The sequence below is a fragment of the Eptatretus burgeri genome, chromosome 4 (assembly GCF_056783735.1).
Source record: "Eptatretus burgeri isolate ZD-2024b chromosome 4, Ebu_testis_v1, whole genome shotgun sequence".
In the NCBI taxonomy this organism is placed as follows: domain Eukaryota; kingdom Metazoa; phylum Chordata; class Myxini; order Myxiniformes; family Myxinidae; genus Eptatretus; species Eptatretus burgeri.
In genome coordinates this window covers 5,997,075-6,008,813 of record NC_140964.1, presented here as the reverse complement: position 1 = coordinate 6,008,813, position 11,739 = coordinate 5,997,075, and the positions used below count along the sequence as shown (strand labels likewise).

General features: G+C 43.5%; 1 long non-coding RNA gene across 1 annotated transcript; it reads left to right on the top strand.

The window, feature by feature from the left end:
* The first annotated feature begins 2,297 nt into the window (after positions 1-2,297).
* On the top strand, positions 2,298-11,497 carry LOC147027391 (uncharacterized). Its single transcript, XR_015057026.1, has 3 exons — positions 2,298-6,033; positions 8,580-8,721; positions 9,531-11,497. It is a non-coding gene; the product is annotated as an uncharacterized LOC147027391 (long non-coding RNA).
* Positions 11,498-11,739: the final 242 nt, after the last annotated feature.

Here is an 11,739-nt window from a genome sequence, read left to right as displayed (position 1 = left end):
CCCCAAAAAAAAATCGATTTTCTTGAAAAAAAAGTTGCAAAATTTCTGATTTTTTTTTGTCTAACAATTTTTTTTTGGGCGGGGGGGGTTTGGGGGGGTTGGAAATCACTTAAAACATGTCGAAATGCAAAAAAATTCAAATATTTTTTCAAAATGGCCGCCATATTGGACTTTGGACCAAGTCAAAAATCGAATGGCATGATCCTTGGACCATACCTAATCCCCCCACCAAGTTTCGTCAAAATCCGTCAAGGAGTTTTTTTCGTAATACTGTTCACAAACAAACAAACAAACAAACAGACAGGGGTGAAAACATCTTCGATGGCGGAGGTTAACAAAGGGGCCTTTTCAACAGGCCCTGAAGACGTCTGACCTTCAGCTAGATGACTCTCACAAACTGTGATTAACTATGCCATGCCTTCTTTCCTACAGAGTCCATCATTCCTGGGCCATGGTTAGTGTAAATAAAATTACGAGTTAAGTAAAAGTTGTAAATACGTGGAAACTCACCTGCATGTTTGTTTTAGCGCCGGCAATTTTAGTTAAGTTATCCGAATGAGTCTGAGTGAGTTGTCCAGTTAGTTACGCAGCGCATTAGGTTATTTATTTTTGGGACACAGATACACAAAATGTCACACTCAGGGATCCGTAGGTAAAATGTACTAGGGGGAAACTTGCACATGCTGGTCACACGAAAATTTGACGACTCGGGACGAGTCTGTAAAAAGGGGAGGGGTGGTGTTGCGAATCTGGATCAGTTATCAGTTATCTCGATAAGTACGTGTTTTATAGATAGCCCTTTCCCTAGTCTAATGGGTAATTAAATGTGAATGCGCTATGATTGTTATTAGAATATCCCACCAACAACAACATCAACGACAACAACGCCATCTCCACTTCCATCCTGACGCCATGACGCTCGCGGCATTCTTCTTGCATGCCAGCCAGCAGGCGCACACGTGGGCGGAGTCTAGCGTAGGCATGGCGTTCCCCCGTGGCCAATCGGCAGAGAGCAGGCGTCTTCCATGCTCCGCCTCCGATCCAAGATAATCGCCATTGAGCACGCGGTCTGAGGTGAAGCGGTAGGCAGAGCCACCAAACGCTCCCGCTGGAGACTCTGCCCAGAGGGATGGGAGCGCCCCGAACACCGCACACATGTCCAATGGGGAGCGGACAAGGAGTCGCACGATGCTTTCTGTCCAATGGTAGGGATGAGGAGGGCGCATGCGCAGAAGGTCGTTGGACGGGGGAGGGGCCTATAAAGATCAGTTTTCTGAGAGGTTTTCTGTCTCTCTCTGCTCTGGGCATCAACCTCGACCCGGCTCCCCACTTTGGAAATCTTCTCGCTATCATCGACCTCGCCCCGGCTACTGAGCTTTTCCTGTCATCGCTGGAGGCTCCGCCTGGCTGGTTCGACGATGCCACCCGGAGTCCCAATAGAAGGGGACGTCCAGCAGTGCGTTCGCGACCAGGTAGCCTGCCGCCCCTGGCTCACAGCCGGACTGTCCTCCTCGGCTGGAGAGCCACAATAAAGACCCCCAGGGTCCAATCATCCTGTCTGGGTGTGCGTGTGTCTGTTTGTGGCGCCAGTCTGGCAAGTATTTAATTGAATAAGTGCCGTGCTGTACATACGTGTCTTCTAATAATCAGTTTAAATCTTCCCTTACGTGCTCCCTAGCAATTCCCCCATTGCTTGTAATACATATCCTATTGTTGAATGTACTCAGCTCGTCGTGTCCATTTCTGCCATTGACTGGTTGTGCCGTGTGTGTGAGGGATTAGCTGGCCATTGCCGGGGTAACAAGATAATCTGGCCGACAGAACTCGGCGATAAAACCACTCGGCAATGCACGTGGAACGAGCGCGCTTAAGCGGCTCGCTTCCGTATGAGTTCCGTCGAGGTATTTCTGTTTGCGTGGATAATTAGGTATATCGAGATTCAGTGATTGACCCTGTACCGCGCAGACAGAATATTGACAGTTTATGGTGCGTTAAGGCACCGTAGCAGGGTTCCGGAGTTGTCCGGAAGCTACGACTGGATTCCTGGCGATCGAGCCGAGACGACTCCACTGCTCCATTTGGTGGTCGTGCTCGTGGCGACACACCGGCGAAACCACAACAATATATACAGTTTTATCACGATATCAGAAGGAACTTTGTGGACTTCAAATGCGCTACATGGAGAGGTTTTGGTTTGTTTTGGAGTTTTGTTTACAGCCTCGGGAAGGGGTGTGGGGAGGGGGAGGTAGGAGAGAGAGTCATGTTTTGCCCTGCTGACTAAGATGGTCACCGGATAGATGAAGTTTTACAAGGTTGTTTATGACTAAATCAGAGAAATGTGTGTATTCTACTCTTTACTAGCTTTCTCAGCATCTACATTTATTAAATTATTTGTCAAAGTACGAAACTAAGTAAATCTTGCATTTTTACATTGTTATAAAGGGCATTTTTACATTATTATAAATGCAATTAATAATTCAGTTTTCATGATCAACATGTAAAAACGACAATTCTTTGAGCATAACAATAGGTGAGTTGTTTCAGCACCATTGGTTCCATCAAGGTCTCAGTTTTTGCAGTCAATTGTGGCAGGAATTTGTGGTCGATTTAAAATTGACGGTAAAAGCTATGCAGATGTGGTGAAGGGTGCCACATGTTGGAGCATGCAGGTACAGGTCGCTCATTATGTGAATGACTGCAGGCAGATACACGGATGTTTGAGCATGTGTGTGTAAGCAAATGCCGGCAGGTAAGAGTGCTAGGCGAAAAACATTGCAACTGGTGATTGCACAAGGTGGTTTGCCAGTGCATTTCTGATTGTCGTCAGGAGATAAATGGTTTTAGCTGTGTGTATGACAACTTTGTGAACCATGGGTCAAGGTATTTGGTCACCATGACATATTTGAATGAGTTAATGTGAATGAGTTTAACGGTTTGAATTGTTCATGATGGCGAAAAAGTATTTTCTGTGTGTAATGGCTATGGGCTGTGGACATAACACATATGGGAAAGCTGGACATTGAAAGAGAGACTGTCCGCATCACCAAAGACAGAGCAGGGATTCTCAAGTACAGAGAGCGGTTGGGAGAACACCGGCAGGTGAGATGGCAAGAAAAGCAGTATTGACAATACGAGAGCAGGGTAACCTCAACATCATCACTATTAACAGCGACCCCTTCAGATGAGCAAACCTTAAATCTGAAGGTGAATGGGAAAATGTTTCATTTTTGATAGAAATGTCCAAGAGACAACTGAGCAGAATTTGGCAGAGTTAAAAACAATTCCCGATGTATGACGTTGGTTGGAGCCTCACGATGAAAATATGGGGGAAAATATGGCAGAATGGACTGAACCCCGACACTGTACAGCATACTATGATGTTTCGGGAGATGATGTGAATTATGCAAATGAAGTACAAAATGTGCTTGGTATAGAATTCAATATCAAAACTTCATCTTTGGATGTGTAGAGAGGGAATTTGGTTGGAGGTGAAATTTACACAACAACTATGCGACTTACCGTTGAATATAACACCGCATATTACATTAATTGTCACAAAAAGGGAAACAGAGAGAAGGAGATTGGACCAATGATCACATGAGTAAAGGGTTTGTCGAGACAGTATGCATGTCTGATACAGGGTCAAAATTTATATCGCATGGAAGTGAACGAAGGGATGGTACCAGCGAGTGCAACACACCAATCTTGCCTGTAAAGAAGCTGGGTACATAGTATTTACTGAAGGGTCTACCTTGGTACAGTATGTGGATGATTTGCTGATTTGCTCAACATCAGAGGATAATTGCAAAAAGACACCTTAACCCTTTTAAGAGCGGTCGCTGCCAAAGGCCATAAAGTACCAAAGGCCAAATTACAACTGTGCAAAACCCAGGTAACATACCTCAGGCATGTATTGAGTGGAACCTCGAGAAGATTGTCAAATGACAGGGTGCAGGCTATTCTGAACATTCCAAAACCAAAAACAAAGAAAGAAATTAGATGTTTCTTGGAGATGGCTGGATATTGTAGACAATGGGTACCTGATCTGTGTGGGAGTGGCAACCCGTCCATGATTGTGTCCAATAGCCAAGGGGACTGCTTAGGCAGCACCAAACGCTCTGCATAGAGTATGGTCCCAATGGATGGATGAATGGTACCTGATTATGCAGGACTGGTTAGACCACTGTTAGACATGATGCTGAACAAAGCACCGGAGCCGATGGAGTGGACACAACAGGCAGAAGAAAACTTTGGCAAGGTCAAAACAGCTCTGACAATGACACCAGCCTAGGGTTTGTCTGATTATTATGACTAGACGTTTTATTTATATACCCATGAGAGTGGTGGATTTGCACAAGCAGTACCAACACAGCAGCACGGTGACAAAATGCGTCCATTAGCATATTACAGCATGAAACTAGACCCTGTGGTGCAAGGATTTTCACCATGTTTGCGGGCAGTAGCTGCTGCCTCATATGTTGTACAAACTACAAGTCAGATCGTGACAATATCACCTTTAGTACTGTGAGTACTACACTGTGTAAGTTCTATATTGCTAAAAGCAAAAACGCAACACCTATCAGCAGTAAGAGCAATGACATATGACCTTCGTGTTAATTCAAGCAAAGAATATGGTCATCGAAAGATGCCCGATACTGAACATAGCATCCTTACTGCCAACTGCTGATGATGGGGAGGAACAAAACTGCGAGGAAGTAATGACAAAAACTGCAGCTTCCCAGACAGACTTAAAGGACATCCCGCTGCAAAACCCTGAAATGATGGCTTTGTGGATGGCTCATCATCAAAAGCAGCAGACAGGTCATTACCATCAGGATATGCAGTGTGCTCTGAAAGTGACATCTTGGAAAGTGGTAAGCTACCTCAACATTATTCCACACAACAGACAGAACTATGTGCGGTCACTGCAGTATGCCATATAGCCGAGGCTATAAACATAACAATATATACAGATTCCTGATACGCATATAGGGTGGCACACGATGTAGGGGCACTTTGGAAAAATAAGAGGGTAAGTAACATCGCAAGGTACGCAAGTCAAAAATGGTAAATTGACAGTGGAACTGTTAGAAGCTATTCACTTACCAAAACAAATAGCCATAGTGAAATGCTGAGCACATACAAGACAAAGAGATATGGTCTCAAAAGGAAATGCTTTCGCTGATTTAGCAGCAAAATCACAACAAATAGTAAATATGCCAGAGAAAATGAGGAAAGGGTGCCAACTACTGGAGACATTGCACCACTACAGGAGGCAACTGAGGTGAAAGAGCGAAGTGGGAGAAAATAGATTGCTGTCATAACACAAAAACAAAACTTTGGGTCTCGAAGGAGGGTAAAGTGGTTGCCCCAAAGATGCTTTTACCATGGTTTGCTCGTTTGACTGATGGAAGTGGCTATATGAGCAAAAGGGGGATGTAGAAGAAGGTGCTACGAACATGGCACACTCCAGGATTTGCAGTTGTGGCAGAAATTTTTTGTAAAAGCTGTGTGTATTGTCAACACCAAAATGTTGGTGGGGTGTGCTGCCTTTTTGACTGCTGGTTGCATTGTTGATTGGGGCGTGGCTGTGCCGCTGATGCGGTGCTCCTATTGCCAGTGTACTGGTGTTCATTTTGCCAGCCTTGGAGGAGTGACAGACTGAGTCACCCCCTGGTGTTGGTTCAGTGGCCAACGGGACATGAGCTCAGGACTCTCGGATCCCAAGCCACCTCTCAAACCGCTAAGCCAACACCTGGTTATAATGTTGGTAAAGTGTCTATAAAACATATGGACACATACATGATGGACAAAACAATGAGTAACGTTTGTGCTGCCTTAACAAAGGTTGTCAAAGAATTTGACTCGCAGGTCAAATAAGCACTACCAGACCAGCTGCAGAGGAACACCACAGCATCCAGCCCGGAGACTGAGTGTACATCAAGGTGTTTAAGCGGAAAAACGCACTGAAGGCACGTTGGACTGGACCCCATCTGGTATTATTGGACACCAACACAGCTGTCAAGTGCAAAGGTAAGCCAATCATGGATTCACGCATCTCAATGAAAAAATCATTCAGGAAGTTGCAAAGAGAAATAAAAGAAATCTGCAAGTGGGAAGAACGTTACCGGGGGTTCATGACATATGCAGCAGTGCTCTTGATTAGCACATGCATAATTGTGATAATATGGTTGATAACAGACAGTGAGAGCATTATGGAAATGCCATGGAGAGCAGAATGTTTGGTAGGTAGAGAGCAAGGAAAACAATGAATGGGTCGTGACGGAGTACGACAGGCAAAAGAAGGTAAACATCGGGACCAATTGCATGAGAAAGGCGTGTATGGGACAAACACCTATATGACCTTTCCATACAATTATGCACCCCATGCCACACGGGATGCAGGGGACGTAGGCACTGTACGCCTGAAATGAGACATAGTGTTACATGAAGGGATAACTGGACATCCACTGAACACCTTTTTAGCAATATCTTTACAACATGTGAAAATTATGAACAACAGCAAGTGTTGGGTTTGATCACAGCTACCCCACTCAGCCAAGCATGGACTGCCCCTCTCGGCAGTCCCATTTTCAGGGGAATATATATATATATATATATATATATATATATATATATATATATATATATATATATATATATATATATATATATATATATATATATATGTACCTGGTTCAAAGACAGGCTAACCCAGTCCTATCTAGAATAGAAGGGAAAGTAGGGGAAGAAAGGGCAAGAGTACGAGAGATAACAAGTAACTGGGAAAAGGGGGGATACAAATGTACTGACTATTGGCAATGGTACTATCCGAAGTATCGGGTGAAACGTAACTTCTTATATACAAGGGAAAAAGATGACCACACTCCCCGATATAGGACAGATTTTGCCTCACTATCGAAGGGGAAAGGATTGGAGAAATACCCACTGCAATTTGAGGTGATAAATAGAGATGTGGGAATAGTTTGCTACGTAAGTAGAAAAGGAAATGGACCTTACTTGGGTAACTCAACATGCCAATACTATGGGAAAGAAAAAGTAACCATTGAGGGACAAATTACTGGGACAAAGATAGATATAAGGATACGAATGAATAATCTCGTGGAACCCCAGGCATCATTAAAAGGTACATATCCATGACGTGGTACAACACGTAAGGAAGGTAGCTGCAGAGTACCATGACTATTTTAAGGAACGAGGGTTCGGTTCATGGTTGGAAAAGATGTTTGGTGGATGGGGAACACAGATACTCCACATATTTGTTCGTTGAACTTTTGATATTCATCGCTATTGTTGTCATCATAGCATGCATAAAAGTAATGATCGGTGTGTGTGTGTGTGAGAAAATTTGCCACAGTCACAACAATGGTAGTGTTTGAAGTTTCCCTGGACCAACCATCTCTGGCTACCCTGAAGATCCAGATAACCCAGAAAATGAACAACCTAGTATAAAATTTAGTCGAGACACCATGTCGGTGGTATTTTATGGGAAAATATGAAAGTACAGACACTCGTGCCTTTGGGACTGACAAAAACCCTTTTGAAAGAATTCAACAATTGTAGCCAAAGACCCAAAAGCAGATGGATGATTGTCATGAAGAGATGTGGAATAATAGATATACTTTTTAAACTTCAGGGGAAAAATAATTTGAGCAGATTGCTCAAATTAAATCTGATTAGTAGAATTGAAAAAGGCAATTGCAGATTGGATGTATATGTTCGGTGTGCACAGGGTTCTTTCCTTCCAAAATCGCCTGGGTGCCCCAACTCTGTGGGCATGGGTAGGTGGTGGCCCCCAGGGGTTGCATCCACTTGCTTGGGTGTTAACCCATAACAGAGCGCAAGTCTCAGTAACGCGGAGGAAACGAGCCTGCCGCTAGCCAATGACAAATTGAGATTTTCAGTAGGTTTGTCCTTTCAGAACAAACCCTTAGGTTGTTCTGTATGAACAAAGCGGGGAACCTTGGAAACTGGACTATTAATTGAATTTATAATAATGTAAAAATGCAAAATTAACTTCGTTTAGTGCTTTTGAGAAATAATTTAATAAATATACATGCTGAGAAAGCTCGTAAAGAGCAGAATACACACATTTATTTGATTTAGTCGTAAACAACCTTGTAAAGCTTTATCTATCCGGTGACCATCTTAGTCAGCAGGGCAAAACATGACTCTCTCCTATCTTCTCCCCCCCCCCCCCCCCACACCCCTTCCCGAGGCTGTAAACAAACTCCAAAACAAGCCAAAACCCCACTATGTAGCAAATTTGAAGTCCTCAAAGTTCCATCTGATGTATGTATGTATGTATGTATGTATGTATGTATGTATGTATGTATGTATGTATGTATATATATATATATATGTATATATATATATATATATATATATATATATATATATATATATTCTATGTTGTCTTAAGTCTTCAGCTCACAACATCATTGAGAGTCGAAACTTTCCTCCTGTGCACAAGAGTGTCTTTTATATCACGGAATAAACAGCTTGTATTGAACTAAAATTTTTCTGTCTTGAGGTGGCTAAAATTGCTTCCACACCAGCTGCGGAGGAACACCACGGCATCCAGTCTGGTGACTGGGTGCACATCAAGGTGCTCAAGCAGAAGAGCGCACTGAGGGTGCATTTGACTGGACCCCACCAGGTATTATTGGTTACCGACACAGCTGGCTGTCAAGTGAGAAGGTAAGCCATCAAGGACTCGTGCATCTCATTGTAAGAGAGCATACAGGAAGTCATAAAGAGAATAAAGGAAACCCGCAAATGGGAAGAACGTTACTGGGGGTTCATGACATATGGAGCAGTGCTACTGATTTGCTCGTGCATAATGGTGATAATATGGATGATAACAGAGAGTGAGGGCATTATGGAAATGCCATGGAGAGCAGAATGTTTGGTAGGTCTCGAGCAGCGGAAACAAGGAATGGGTTGTAGCAGTGTGTGCAGGGCAGAAGGTAAACATCGGGACCAATTGCATGAGAAAGCCGTGTATGGCATAAACACCTTTTTGACCCTGTCGCACAAATACGCAATGAAGGAAAATATGGCGAAGTGTTGGGTATGTGCCCACTTCCCACACTCTTCACGAACAGGACTGCTGTTAGCGGTGATCCAATTTGAGGAAATCGATTATTGCGGAGCCAGATGGTGTCATAATTACATGGCACTTAACCAGCATGGCATAAATGGGACATATGCTAAAGTAGTGTCAAACGGTACATATCCATGATGTGGTAAAACACGTTACGAAGGTAGCTGAAAAGTACCGTGACTATTTAAAGGAAGGGGGGTTCGGATCGGAGTGGAAATGATGTTCGGTGGATGGGGAACCTGGATATTCCACATATTGCTCATTTAACTCATGATATTCGTCGCAATTGTTGTCATCATGGTGTGCATAAGAGCACGAATCGGTGTGTGTGTGTGTGTGTGTGTGTGTGTGTGTGTGTGTGTGTGTGTGTGTGTGTGTGTGTGTGTGTGAAAATTTGCCACAGTAACAACAATGGTGGTGCATATGGTTTCCCTGAACCGATCATCTCTGAGCAACTATGGCGGCCATGAAGATCCAGAGGATCCCGAAAACCCAGGAAATGAAGAGCCTAGAATAAAATCGAGTCGAGACACTGTGTCGGTGGGATTTTATGGGAAATATGAAAGTGCAAACACTCATGCCCTTAGGACTGATGAAAGCCCTTTTGAAAGAATTCAACAATTGTTGCTGAAGAACCAAAAACAGATGGATGATTGTGACGAAGGGACATGGGATAATAAGGATATCTTAAAAACTGAAGGGGAAAAGGAATTTGAGCGGCTTGCTCAAATAAAAGCTGATTAGTATATTGAAAAAGGCCATTGCCTATTGGATGTATATGTTCGGTGTGCACAGGGTTCTTTCCTTCCAAAAATCGCCTGGGTGCCCAAACTCTGTGGAACGAGACAGCACGGAGAGGTGGTGGCTCCCGAGGGTTGCATCCACTCGCTAGGGTGTCGACCCACCACAGAGCATAAATCTGGGCGACACAGTGGAAATGGGCCTGCCACTTGCCGACGACAAAATTAATTTTTTCTAGGTTTGTCCTTACAGAACAAACCCTGATATTGTTCTGCATGAACAAACCCCGGTGCTGTTTTGTATGAACAAAACGAGGGATTTGTGGGAAATTGAATTGTTAATTGAATATGAGGTAAAATGCCAATAAGCTTCAGTTAGTGCTTTGAGAAACAATTAAATAAATATATGCTGGGAAAGCTAGTAGGAGGCAGAATACACGCATTCCTCGGCAGTCGTAAAAACCTGATCTGTCTGCTGGCCATCTGGGCCAGCAGCAAGGAATGAAATACTCTTTCACCGGGGCAATAAGCAAACTCCGATAACAGACCATTTTTCATCCTGCGTTTGTCATTTTTAACCCGACAAAGTTCCATCTGTTGTTTCTCCAAGAAGCCTCTCTCTTCAGTTAATTTCTTTCTATGTATTAAACACGCCATGGGGGGATCACATATATATATACTCGTAATACACGATGTATCGTTAAATTTTTGCTTGAGACACTGCTCCAGGCTTGGCTTCATCGCTCGAGTCTGTCTGATCTTTACTACTGAATAAACAGCTTAAATTGAACTGAAGATTTTTCTGTCTTGAGGTGGCCAAAACTGCCACGACAACGCCAACTGGCTCTTGTTCGTATTGGGCTGAACAAAGACGTGATTGCCTGTTGACGTTTTGTGAGCGCTTCACGTTTTCGCTCAGTTGTTCTGCCAAACGGCATTCATTCGTTCAGAGCCCCAAACATGGCGTCGTAAGCCAGGCCTGTGTTAATTGGGAGTTGCATCTCGTTCGATGGTCAGGAGAGAATGACCATGAGAATGGACGATTGCAGGTCACGTGCATCGATGCACCAATCGGCAAGCTGGATTTGGCTGAAGTCTGCTTGAGGCTCCACCCACACTGGTCGCCTATAAAATGTGGAAGAAAAATAATTATATTCACTTGTTGAATTGTTGTTTATACTTGATAAATTTAATTTTTGTACGATAGTCAAATTGGCTGTCAGTAATGTTTCCCTTTTCCCGATAGTCTTTTGACCTACATTTTGATAAAAGGAATATCTTACAATGAAAAAGGTATTGCTCGCTGCATCGAAGCAGGGTGACCTGGATGACAACACCGCAAGCCTTCGCCTTGTGCCCATCAGCTCATGTCCGATTTTTTGACGGAGAAACGAGGATTAACCCCCTCATAATACACTCGGTACCCGTGGCCATAACAATGCATTTTTAAACTTTGGGTTGCGTGCACTAGCCCAGAGACAAAGTAACTTCCTCGCGTTGGAATCACCATCATAGCTTCAGGAGTTATTGAGGAAGGTTGGGCTGCAGTTTTACATTATTTTGAGATGGGGGAAAAACTAGAGAAGAATAAGTAAAAACAGAAATTGGCTTTTTGCTCTCTCAAATTGTGGTACTTTAGCGATGTATTCTGGCGTCTTTTTAAGTGTCGGTCGTTCAGAAAACGCTCGAGAATAAAAGGTATAGCTTTTAAATACTTATGACTACACTCCACTCTGTAGTAGTTTATAAGCTTATCATTTTGTGCACATTTGAATGGGCAGCCATTTTTTTCCAGTATCATCCCTCTATATAGAGTAAGACCGTACTCCATGAAATGGAAGAACTTGAGACCAAAGGAGATAGCGAGGAGTA